At 28.9% G+C, this 11,851-nt stretch overlaps 1 non-coding gene across 1 annotated transcript; it reads left to right on the plus strand.

Moving 5' to 3' along the window:
- Positions 1-352: 352 nt before the first annotated feature.
- Positions 353-424, plus strand: Trnae-cuc. Its single transcript has one exon. It is a non-coding gene; the product is annotated as a tRNA-Glu (tRNA).
- The last annotated feature ends 11,427 nt before the right edge of the window (positions 425-11,851 follow it).

Genomic DNA, 11,851 nt, shown 5'->3' on the forward strand with positions numbered 1-11,851 from the left:
ATTAGACGGATATTGCCAACCAGTTTCGCTTATTATATATAATTTGTGATATTAAATCATATAACTAGCATTGTTTAATGTAAAATTGTAAAACTGTAAAAGTGTTAATAGTTTTAATAATATAATAAGTAGGTGTGCAACACGTCCATAAATCTTAATATTTGGTTTTGAATATCTTAAATTTTATAATGGACTAAACATTGACACAATAATAATTTAATAACGGAATCAAGCTTAAAATTCTCAATACTTTCAATTTATAATAATTTGCAATTTATTTGTATTGTTATAATATTTTTACACTTGCAAAGATACATTTAAATTATAAAAAATTTCAATTGTTCATATCTCATCCGGTATGGTCTAGTGGCTAGGATACCTGGCTCTCACCCAGGAGGCTCGGGTTCGATTCCCGGTACCGGAATGACTTTTTGCCTTTTTTAATCATAACTTACTTTTATTTCATATTTATTCATTTTTTTATTACATAGTCTACATAAAATCCCAAAACATTTTTACAATAAATGATAAGTGTTGTAAAGTCATCCAGTGGCTTTAATATGTACACGAGTGAAGAGACCTTCCAATGAAAGCGCTTTGGCAAATAAGTATACATATTTAGAAAAAAATATATCATAAATTATAAAAATAAAAAGTAAAGTGTTAGTTATTAAAGATTATTCATAATTTCAAGATGTAGAATTTTTATTAAATTTTGTAAACCAATATTTAAAAAATATTCTTAAAGTTTCTAAATAAATCAAATAACATTACAATTTGTATTTTTTTATCAGCGCGTTATAATATTTACCTAACCACGATATTTTATCCATACATTTTTTTTAAAGCAAAACATATTGTTGTTATAATATAATTATAATAAGTTGGTAATGTTTATTATATCAAACTACCTAGTTAATAGTTTGTAATATAGGTACTACTATGTTAGATAATACCTCGTTTAATGTTCAGATAAAAAAAAAATAACTTACTCGATTTCGATGTATCTGAAAGTTGAAACAACAATTTATCTTTGAACTATTTATTAATGTACTTAACAATTTCAAAGTATATAAGTTATAATGTATATGGGTATATTCGTTTTTAAATTCTACAATTAATAAGTATGAATTGGGTATATAATATTTACAAAAAATATTTAATCATTCATATTATTTATCATATTATTCATCTAGCCAATAACTAATATTCCACAAAAGTATAAATGCAACTTATTTTAAATAATTGTGCATGAAAATTGAACAAACGAACAAACGTGTTCGATTACGGCTATATTATTTGGTTTGTGATATTAAACATTTTTTTTTAATATATAACAATATGTATTACATAATAATGTTTGTAAAATACGTTTCTAGTAAAAACCCAAATAAATCTATAAAATCTCTAAATTCTTATTGCATGCGCTTAATGCTTGTACTATATACTCGTCGAAAATCTTTTATCAATTTTTAGCAATAATAATAATATTTAATTTATAACATATTACTGAAATGGATTATCGAATATGTATTATGATACATTCTGTATTTTATTACAGTAGACAAAATAAATAATTTGTTACAACATCTAGGCACTGACAACGTTACATTTAATAGGTGCATTAATAATATTTTATAGAAATAAAAACTAATCTCCTCCCATTTCGGGTTTATAACAAATTGATCGCTTTAACGGATCCATTAATTTGCGCGAGAAATAGCCAGCTCGAAACATGTGTATGCGATTTAGTGTGATTTGTGTCGCTTTAAAATCTCGAAATCTATAAAAAAAAAAAATAAAAATACAACGCGGGAACACAACCGGAGAAGAGTCGAAATAATTTTCGTTACTTCTAAAATAATAACTATATATATATACACACACACTACATGATAACATAATATGATGATATATTATATTTTTGAACTCATAATATATAATAATAGTATGGTGGGCCGTAGAAATGAAGAATAAACGACTCATGACTAATGGCACTAATGCATATGGTGTCGTCCGCGCATTGTGTACACGGACGACGGTTGGCGTCTAGTAGTCTTTATATAGCTCATACCCGAAAGCCTTTAACCGCAATCTCACGACGACAAAAGAAATCACGGAACATATAGAGGGATAAAAATATAGGAAAAATATAAATATAATATAATGTAATTGCTATATGGAAACGCGGGGGTATACGTTTACGCGCGTAAACCGATTGCGAAGGATTCTCGGATGTACGATCATCGACCGTCCGCCCATCGCAGAATCATATAACTGAAATATTATTATTACGTTTTTATGTCTAACGAACAGGACGAAAATAATTACATTATGTGACAGAACTCAATTATTTGTTTTCTCATACAATATGTATTGATGCGATTGGCCCGAAATCGAATTCGAACTCGTAACGAAAACGAATCAAAAATGTGACAGTGCGCCAACAGCAGAGTGTATGGGTACCACGTACAGATGAATAAAGTTTTTGAGGTACATTATTAATGGGTACACGGCATCGCACTTACAAATAATATCATAACCGTTCGCGTTCAACTGGCTAATAAGTAATAATTCGTAGTGCAAAGTAAACTAGTACTATAAAGTTTAATATTCTTTATAGTACAATATAAACGTGAATTAGACTTAAGAGAACGGTACATTCACACGTGTTGTATCTGTCTTATAAAGTATAAAATTTCAAATTTTACGATCGCAATAACTAATTTTACTCTAGAGCATCACTATACAGAGGTTATTTATTGATATTTTAATTTTAAAATAAGTTATTACGATTTAAAAATTACAGTAAATACTCACAACATATGATCTCCGAATCAGACTTAGATTTAAATTTTGTAATAGATCGATTTACACACTGATTAAAAAAAACGAGAGTTAAATTAATTATTGCGAACGTACAATTTGATATATTTAACGTTTTTAAGACAGAGTAACACATGCATATTTATAAGAATAAGAGGTTAGAATATAATTATCCAGTTATGCGTGTAACTGTAACACATAGCATACGTTGTGATTTAGCCCGCAGTGTTCGACCAATTTTCAAGATCAGATGTGAATTATTGCAAATAACGTGTTGTATAAATTATGCTCATATAATAGTCATACATAATTATAATCCGTCATTACAAAACTAATAATGTCGACCACACACACTCAAAGTCGCAGATATGACGGCTGTCAATTTAAACCAACAACATCGTGCTCTGATATATTATATTTATTATAATAAATTAGTGTTCGATGACAATTATTATCATTATCGTGTGCGATTTTGATGGTCTGTAATGCAATTTGTGGAATGTACCGATTATACTCTCACCGGGAATTTAACCGACCGCACATGCCATAACAAATAACGCATGTACCAAGCTATATTCCTAAATTATAATATTATTGATTATAGAAATTAGACAACAGTCCAAATTATTTAATATGTGTATCACAAAATGGGTATAAAATATATTTTGTACCGTTGTTCGCTATGTTATTTAATTGTTGAACGAAAAAAGGAGAATTTAAATTATACAAAAGCAATCGGATTCTCATTAATTTATTATCATAAAATACTTTCCAGAATTTCGAGTCACTATTTCTGTTTACAGTCATTATCAGTCATATTATATTTATTCAGGAATCTCAGCCGTTAAGAAATGAAGAAAAATTAGCCAATACTATAGTTATGACTGTTAAAAAAATTGAAAATTTTTGACTAAATAAGACACATACATTTTACACACATTAATAATAATATCGGATAAATTGATGTAATAAAATAAACAATAATAACCTAAATCCGGCAGTCGTCATAGATAACCTGCAGCTAATGCATGAGAAATTGAATTTCGGGAAAAATTCTCGCGGAGTATATTTTAATCCATTTGAAATTTTATAATAATTAGTAGTCACACTGTTAAAGTGCAAAACTCAAAACTATAGTCATATACATAATATATTATGATAATATGATTATAAAACGAGGAATAAAATATATTATATACGAAGGGTGCCACGATAATGGTGTTCTCCTACACATTTATGTACCTATATTGCGTATAGATTGCGCCGTTTAACAAATGATGCAACAAGAACAAATTTTTAACTACCATTGATGATTGCCCAGGTTTTGTAACTAGGAAATGTTTCACCATGCTAGCACGTTTTGGAAAAGATGTTGATGTATTTTGATTTTTACTTATTCATTAATAGTATAAGCTTAAAACTATGTTAAATCATCATATTTGGTAAAAAAAAATTCTGAATAACCTTTTTTATTATTGCTTAATACTATTTACATAGAATATTTTTTAAATATTTATAAGTTTATAAAAATAAAATTATTTTATGTCCATATCATGTTAAATAGGAATATTTTAGACAGAGTATTGTATTAAAGAGTATTTCAAATAAATTAAAAAATATACATTAATATAAAAATAAACCTTATTTTATAAAATAAATAATATATTATTAAATAACAATTAATAAATTTAATTTAATTATTTTTTTTTAATTAAATATATTTTTTGTATAAATCAAAATAAAATTATTATTTGACTATGGCAATGTGATATTATTCATAAAATATATTGTAATTATATATATATATATATATAATTTAAAAAAAACTATATTACATAGGTTTAATAAATAATAATAATAATAATAAAACATTTAAAAACATTTACTTTACTCAGTAAATACACATTAAATATTTTAGGTTATCATTACCAAACATAAAATAAAACAATTTGTCGTGTACATTTTTCTAAAAAAAAAAAAAAACATATTACGCCGTCAATCGAAAAATCATAGTACTAAAATGATAAACCTTTATGTTGGTTTATTAATTAATAACTATTACCCATCAATATTATCTTTGATTAAAATTTATTTCTTTTTACTTATAACTATAATAAGTTTTATAAATATGTTGAACCAAGTTACAATCATATATTTTAATATATTATGTGAGAGTTTCAGAATCGAGTTCACTACAAGACGATACAAAGCGAGTAACGATGAAATACGAGTTCCAAAACATCTATAACTTAAAATTATTTGTACAAATAAAATAAATTTACCAACAAATTTCAAAATTCTAAACATTTATAAGTAGATTTCTAGTTATTAACATAAATTAAACTACATAGTTGACAATGAAGGCTGAAGTTCAAAAATATCAATATAATACTGTATTATTACTTTAGAACAATATTGAGAAACAGTATATAGAGAGATATTGTTTAGGGTAGTGAAAATACTACCATAAACACAGAGAAAAACCCGACAAATAAAACAGAGCGCAGAACAATTAAATTAGCTTCAAATATTTCGGATATAATATAACCAATTTATTAATCAACGATATTTCACAACAATTATTATATTTCAACAAAATATAGATATCAATTAAATTTCGGACGTTGCTAAATGCAGAATTATAACCCGAAGTCTGCTCGTTTCTCAATTTTTTCCAGCTTTAAGATTGGCATGTTACGATATCCCTATTTTTTTTTTTAATTTTTAATGCTAAAATGAAATTATTATTATTGTTATTATATTTGATTTAATTTAACATATTCAAGGTCATTGGAAATGGATCATCCGATGCTTTGCAGTTGGCTTCCTAGGTCACCTGGTCTTACACCGTGCAACTACGTACATTTTAAGGATATGTTGTAGATACTGTATACGTATACTACTATTATCATCAACCAAAGAAGAGCCAACAATTAGTGTGATTAATTACGACGTTGTTCGTGTGACTAACGCAGAACATTAATCGGTACTATTTATGTAATATATTATTATTTTATTTAATACATATTATATAATATGTTACTCTAAACCCAAAAAACTAAAAAAATATAAGCATTTTAAATTGGATGAATCATTTTTTGGTATAACCCCGTGTTATCGCTTTCAAATACAACGGTATAATTATAATAATGTGTACATCACGTATTACCAATAATGCCGCCCGCATATCGTTAGGTTTTTGTGCACGTCGAAATATTCTGATATTCATATTTGAAAATTATTCGATGTCGTGCCGATGGACACGACGAAATGGACGTCTTAAGACTTAAGCACCTCGTTTGCCGTGACATTTATATCCGCAGCCCACCGCCGTCGTTCTCGACCAGACGACCGTCGATCGCAAGACCCGAGAAACCTTTGCCGTACAACAGGTTTGTGCAGTGTCGGCGACCGGCACATTTCGGCGTGTCGGGTTACGGCACGCACTGTCCGACATCCGACACCGCATTTCCGTCGGCACGGCGGTCTACTGCGGCTCGTTCCTCCTGTCCCGTGAGCCGATCTCTCTCGATTCCGGCGGAGGATTAACCGCCGTGTGCAGATTTGGGCCATATTTCGCTAATACTGCTAATGCGTTTGATTTAGACGCGCACAAACGCGTCGCGTATTATTTACTGTACATACATAATAATATTGTGTTTTATTTTATACTAATGTATCGTATGCGATGTACGTATTGCGTGGAGACTGTAGCAGAGTCCATACAATGATAATATTATTTTATAAAAGACATTATACGAGCTGGTTTCGGAGAAATATAATTTCAGATGACAATAATCATGTAATAACCCGAGACAGAACTCCGGATATCGTTTGTCATATTTAACGTCATCTCAGCCACTCACCTTAATCCCAAATTAATCGAAATTCTCTACGGACACGGGCGATAGTGTTATACGGTATTTCGTAAACAATATTAATAAAATTGATGAAGCGAACATATTTTTTTTTAAATATGAGTAAAAAAATCATATTTTTATTTATACATTATTTAACAGTGATAATAAAACAAAATATTTTTGTGTAGGCTATAGAATTTAGAAACGTGACAATCTAAGGTTTCTAATTGTATTATTCAATAAAATTTAATATATTCTACACTTTTTTTTCTTACCTCGAGCAACTTTAGCAATTCCCAATGGTAGCGCGACGTATATAAATTTATCAAGGTATATTTGTTTGACTATTAATGAAATCCTTATACCACTGGTAATTAAGGTGCGTTTCTGAACTGCCCATCAGTTTATGTCTTGAGATCTTATTAAGAAGTGAGATAGTTTGACTGCAAATTTAATTTTATATTATGAATTACGAACAAAATAATTTATGTGTAAGCAATTAAGATGAGTGCTTTTACACTTAGATACTGCAATGGGATAATTTAGAGGTGTCAAACAAATAGTTATAGTATGCCACAGTTTGAATAATCATTATAATTTATATCGTTCGTAAAAACTATTTCATTTAATCATTTTAGAATCGTTAAGATATAATGATATCATAATCAATAATAATATTATTAAATAGTGATTCACTAAATAAAAAAAAATTCCAAAACTTTTTAAAATTATATTTAAGAATATAAGATAAAAGTCGTGGTAGCATATTCATTATAATATCGTAAACTAATTTAAAATATACTCAAATTTAAGTTACGTGTACCATTCATGTTTTGTGTTTAATCTTGTTAAAATAATACTCCTAATGTTTTCAATAAAAAAAAACGAGATAATTATTAACAAACATTTCAATACCAGATTCAACCACTGTTCTTAATAATAGCATCATATATTAATATTGTTTAAAATATTTTTGGTAGAAAAAACTGGCTTAAAATCTAGTGGCGTCATTATCAATGCATTAAACGCATAAGTCAGTCCCTGAATGCGTACAGGATTTTAGCATTTGACGACTCCGGTTTAATTATTTATAATAATTTAATATGTATTATCGATGTTACCAACGTTCTACAATAATGGGTTGAGAATATAGTATGTATATGTATATAAAAATATAAGAGTGGTATATGTTTACTCCTATTATTCGTTTTAATAATATTATATAAAATCACTTATAGCGTGAAAATATAGGCCGTTGCTTCGTAATATTTGCAGTGCTGTCGGGAACATAACATAAATGTACATATATGCAATAATTTTATAAATAACAATGCCCGTATTAATCAAATTGTCCTCAAATCCAACGACGTTTAGGGCTCAAACCAATTATGAAAACAACCCCGCACTTCCGTCAAAATAAGCCCTTCATATATTTTGGATTTATATATGATTCGGATTGTGGCACCGTGGTAGTTAAGCTGATTGTTAGCAAGTACAGTACCACGAGTGTGTGTGTGTGTGTGTGTGAGTCGATATACATATAGTTTTGGGGACGGAGAGTTATGTCTAGATGCAAAAGGGTGTTGGGTGAGTGGTTATGAGAAGGCGTAGTGAGGTGTTTCTAAGAGGGTAGTGTAGGGGATCACCGGATCGGAGCTATTTTGTGGGGCGACGATGGGGATGCCGTATTATTCGGGCCGGTTATAATATAACCATTGAAAGGTAGGTCACGGGCGAGTGCATCATTGAACCACTCTACCGTGGTTAATCCCTCTCGCATCTTTACAATAGACGAACTTTTGCCAGAATCTGCTTTGCCACATCTTGCAGCGAGCCAATACCTTAATAACTTTTCCGTCCAAATCTCGAGCATTATAGACAAACAGCTGTTTAAGTACAAATAAGGATGTGGAAGATCTAATTGATTGAACTTTTATCATACACTATGATCGTTTTTTGAATCTCGAGTAAACGACACATCTCCTGTCCCTTCATTGTGCAATTCATTATCCATGAAAATCTTATAAAAATGAATGGTTAATAAGAATATATTTATATAATATAGGTGATTTTATAAGGTAAATATTTATTTTCTAGAAAAAGTATTAAAAAAAACAATATATTTTATCTTTGTTGTTTTTACTTTTATAAAAAAAAAAAATAATACCAATTTTAATTTCATATTCTGAAGAAAAACATTCTTCTGCAAATTTTAGGGAGTAAAAAATTGAATTTTGATCAAATATTTAATTAATTATTGTGTATTTAAATTTCAGATGAACTGATAAATACCAACATTTTACTAACTATTTTATCCCTTGTGTTTGTACTAATTCACTCCACTGATTTAAACTTTTAATATTTATAACTACTTAGTACTCATTCAAAATTTTATTTTTTTTACATTGAAATTCACAGTAAAATATTTTAAAAATGAAATAAAAATTTGTGCTCAGTTATTTTCTATAACTTATTTTAATTTTATTATCCATGTCACTACTAGTGAATAAGCAATACGAAATTTAGAACTAAAACTACAGCTAGTTTTTATATTAAATTATTATTACTCTCTCAGTAAAAGTATTATAATCCTATAAAAAATATTAAATTATTCATAGACGAATGTTTATGGGGAATTTCATTGTTTGTGATGATCTTCATTCTATCTACCGTTCGTGAGTCAATTGTGTAATGTTTATAATTAAAAACATAATACCAGATTAATAAAATAAAAATGAACACACCACAGTAAATTGTTGATATAAAGTGGATTTAAAATAGCCATGGAAGCGTAAATACGTATTCGAATAACTTAAAAAGAAAATTTAAAGAATAAAAACAATAGAAGTAAACAGCTTTTCGCGTTTAAAATATTTTAAGCATAGTTCATTAATTTTAGATAGCATGACTATATACTAATAGTTTTTAACATAAAAAAAAAAAATGATAATATAATTTAATGAAATCTGCAACAGTGCCTTAAACATTTTTAAGTATGGTTAGTTAAGTTCAATAAAAATATCTTCTTTTAATGAACGATTCATAAACGAATAACTTAGAAATATACTTACTTTATATTTTACTTATTTCTTTTTCTTAATTTTAGAATCATCCTCTTTATATATAATTTACTTTTCTTTGTCATCATTCTCCTATTTAAATATTTTTCATCAACTATACTTTTGATAAATTTTCATCTCATTTTTTAATATTTTGTGGAAAAATTACTTTAAGAACTAAATATAGTGATACTTACAATGTATAAGTAATATTCTTATCTAATTTGCTTATTGTTCTCTGAATAGATTGTAAATATCTTGTAGAAATAAAAATAAAAATGAGTAATATAAATTAATAACTAATAATCGTATATTGCTTATTTACACGTACGTGCAAATGTATAATAGGAAAAGACGTCAGGCTCAGGTAATACCTGATATAATTATAACCAATGAGCGTGCGTAGTTAACGTTTTTATATTATAACCAAACAAACGTACAGTTTTGTGCATTGGACGTATATGTTTTGTAAGGTATATAATATTAAGGATTTGTCTGTTACTATGGTTTACTGAACAGTTAAAGTTGAGTTTAATGACATAACAATAATATACAAAGCATCAAGCAAGTAAAACGACAGTCATGAGAATCTCAGCATAGATCTTAAAATCGCATGTGGTCCTACACGACGAAATGAAAATCATCGTACAACCGATGGACCACCCTACTGATTATACGCACACGCACACTCATACACGTTCAACAGGAAGTAACAAACACGAACCATCTCCGCGCGGTATAGTTTGTAGTATACGATAATTAAAATACGGACGCGCGCGCACACACACACACACACACACCGTTCTTAAAAGTATATAATAAACGTCGTAATTCCTCACTCCTCGTGTGCCGGCTAAACCGCAAATGTGTACACACTTATACGCGACGGGGCGGTGAGTGGCGAGGGAAACATGAAAGAAGCCGGCGGACGATGACAGCGGTTGGAACGCAAATCGTATATATTTTATTATTATGTGCCCGCACACAATCCAACACGTCCTAAACGGGTGGTCCGAAACGTTGTCGTTTCACCTGCCGCCGCCGCCGCCGCCGCCGGTGAATCAATACCGCATAAATCGACAAACGTACCTATACGGTATTCATATTATTCGATCGTTAAACGAAATATCTGTTAGATTGTTTTTTTTTTATTATTATTTAGCATTTAGTAGCGAGTCCAGAAAATTCGATTTCGTCTAAAGCCTATACATACGCGCGTATGGGTACGTCGCACATAATGTTCTACTTTTTACTGTCAGGAGGGGTTTATTTGGTGGCTTACGAACATAATACGATATTTGTGCGACGTGTCGATTCTTTTATATTCCGGGCATGGTGAGCACAATGCGCGTTACAATTTACAATTATTATATTATGTCACGTGTGTTTTTTATCTGTTACGCGTTATGGAAGAAAAAATTTACTTTAATCTTCGACACCGAGAAGAATGGAATGGTTTCGAATAGACAATTCGATTTAGTCTGTGTTTTTTATTTTATTTTTGAAAGGGGGGAAGGTATCAAAAGTTTGAAATGTTTAGTACTTCTCTTATCGAGTGAGAAAAACTAACGAAAAACAACGGGAAACGGGAATATTTATTTGATATCCGTCCCGAATAAAACAAATAACATTATTTTTGTATTCTTAGTCAAATTAAATTTTGGTTATCAAATGTAATAACAGCAATAGGTATACCATATTTATTGTATTATACGGAGGAATTGTTAATTTTTTGGCGTATGAGCCAAAATATCGGAATTAAAAACGTATTTTCAAGTTAGAATTTCTAATTTTTATTTTTTCTCGTATCTGTATCAATACATCATTATTTGTGAATACGACACTAACTATAAATTGGTTTTTTTCATTTATAGGGACACTTACTAATTTCAGTAATTAATTCTCGTTAGTTTTTAGTTGGCTCATAGCGTTGTTTGAATATAATTTGATAAATTAAAATATCGTTGTGCTAGTTATAGCAGGATGATAACTAAACTTGCACAGAAAGGAAACCGGGGAAGTTGTTTTGTTGTATAGTACATTTGTAATGTACTTCGTCATTGTATAGGTCACTGTAATAGATATATTAACTTTGAAATTTGAATT

Source organism: Rhopalosiphum maidis, chromosome 4 (assembly GCF_003676215.2).
Source record: "Rhopalosiphum maidis isolate BTI-1 chromosome 4, ASM367621v3, whole genome shotgun sequence".
NCBI lineage: Eukaryota > Metazoa > Arthropoda > Insecta > Hemiptera > Aphididae > Rhopalosiphum > Rhopalosiphum maidis.